Below are 2,077 nucleotides of genomic sequence, written 5' to 3'. Positions count from 1 at the left end.
AAGGCTTTGATGGACTATTCTCAGCCGAAGGTCAATGATATTTAGTCAAGCATCATCAGACCAGCCATCGCGGCTAACACTTTTGAGATCAAGTCGAGCATGATTCAGATGATACATAACTCAGTTCAATTTGGGGGGTTCTCCTACTGAAGACCCCAACATGCACCTCAGGGATTCATCGAGATCTGCGACATTTTCAAGTTTAAGGATGTGACTGAAGATGCTATCAAGCTGCGACTATTCCCATTCTCTTTGAGGGATAAAGCGAAGTGCTGGTTATATTCTCTACCACCAGGGTCTATCACTAGATGGGATGATCTTGCTCAAAAGTTTCTCACTAAATTATTTTATATGGCGAAGACTGCTGCAATCAGGATTGCTCTTACTCAGTTTGTGTAGCAAACTGGAGAATCTCTGTGTGAAGCTTGGGATCGATATAAGGAGATGCTAAGGAAGTGCCCAAACCATGGCATGCCTAATTGGATGATTATAAATTATTTCTACAATGGTTTAGGCGCACAATCTAGACCTATGCTCGATGCAGCATCTAGTGGAGCCTTATGGGCTAAAAGCTATAACGAAGCTTATGAGTTGATTGAGCTGATGGCAGCTAATGAATACCAGAATCCTACGCAAAGAATGTTACAAGCAAAGTATCATGAATTCTGGAAGTGGATACAACTCTTGCTATAGCTGCTCAACTTCAAGCTTTAACGATGAAAGTGGACTCTTTGACTAATTATGGAGTTAATCAAATCAGTAGTGTTTGTGAACTTTGTGCGGGGGCACATGAAACTGAGTAGTGTGCTATTTCTAGTGAATCAGCTCAATTTGTGAGCAACTTCCAGAGATCACAGCAACAAGCTCCAGCCACTTATCATCCAAATAACCGCAATCATCCTAACTTCAGCTGGAGCAACAATCAGAATATGGTGCAACAATCTTATCAGCCATAGACAGCAAAGCAGTATAACCCTCCTGATTTTCAACAACCGCAATATGCCCCTAGGAAACAACTTCAACTTTAGCAGTTACCGCAAGCCAATGAAAAATCTGAATTGGAGGAGTTTAGGCTCATGTGCAAGAGCCTAGTTGTTTCTATCAAGACCTTGGAGAATCAGATTGGGCAAATTGCAAATGCATTACTAAATTGTCAACCTGGCACACTTCTACGCGATACTGAAGTGCTAGGTAAGAAGGAAGCTAATGAGCATGTTAAAGCAATCACATTGAGATCTGGTAAAGTTACGAATCCTAAAAAAGGTAAGGCTCCAGATTCTGAAGTTGAGGCTAAAGAAGAAGAAGTGTAGAAGGAAGAAGAAGTGGAACCAAGGAAGACTACTGTTGAGCACACTCCTCCTGAGGGTAATACAGGGGAGAAACAGATCTATCCTCCACCTCCTTTTCCTAAGAGGCTGTAGAAGAAAAAGCTGGATAAGCAATTTGCGAAGTTTCTGGAGGTGTTCAAGAAACTTCACATCAACATACCTTTCGCTGAAGCTCTTGAACAAATGCCTAGTTACGTGAAGTTCATGAAAGGTATTCTCTCTAGGAAGGTAAAGCTTGATGACTTAGAGACTGTTGCTCTCACGGAGGAATGCAGTGCAGTGTTGCAACAGAAATTGCCTCTATAGCTTAAAGATCCTGGAAGCTTCACTATTCCTTGCACCATTAGAAAGGTGTCATTTGATAAGTGTCTATGTGACTTGGGATCTAGCATCAATCTGATGCCCTTGTCAATCTTCAAGAAGTTGGACTTGCCTGATCCAAAGCCTACTTACATGACTTTGTAGTTGGGCGATCGCTCTATTACATATCCTCGAGGTATTGTGGAGGATGTCTTGGTCAAGGTGGATAAACTCATCTTCCCTACTGATTTTGTGATTCTGGATTTCGAGGAGGATAAGAAGATTCTCATAAACTTGGGAAGACTTTTCTTAGCTACTGGCCGAACCTTGAAAGATGTTCGGAAAGGTGAGCTCACTATGCGAGTGATGGATCAGGATGTAACTTTTAATGTATTTAATGTCATGAAATTCCCTACGGAAAATGAGGAGTGTTTTAAGGTGGAAATGGT

General features: G+C 41.6%; 1 non-coding gene across 1 annotated transcript; it reads right to left on the bottom strand.

Moving 5' to 3' along the window:
- Window positions 1–366: 366 nt before the first annotated feature.
- LOC141682787 (small nucleolar RNA R71) lies at window positions 367–473 on the bottom strand. Its single transcript, XR_012559947.1, has one exon. It is a non-coding gene; the product is annotated as a small nucleolar RNA R71 (small nucleolar RNA).
- Between the last annotated feature and the right edge of the window lie 1,604 nt (window positions 474–2,077).

Source organism: Apium graveolens, chromosome 1, assembly GCF_009905375.1.
Source record: "Apium graveolens cultivar Ventura chromosome 1, ASM990537v1, whole genome shotgun sequence".
Taxonomy (NCBI): Eukaryota; Viridiplantae; Streptophyta; class Magnoliopsida; order Apiales; family Apiaceae; genus Apium; species Apium graveolens.
Note: the sequence above shows the minus strand (reverse complement) of the source record. Positions and strands in the feature narration are given on the sequence as shown.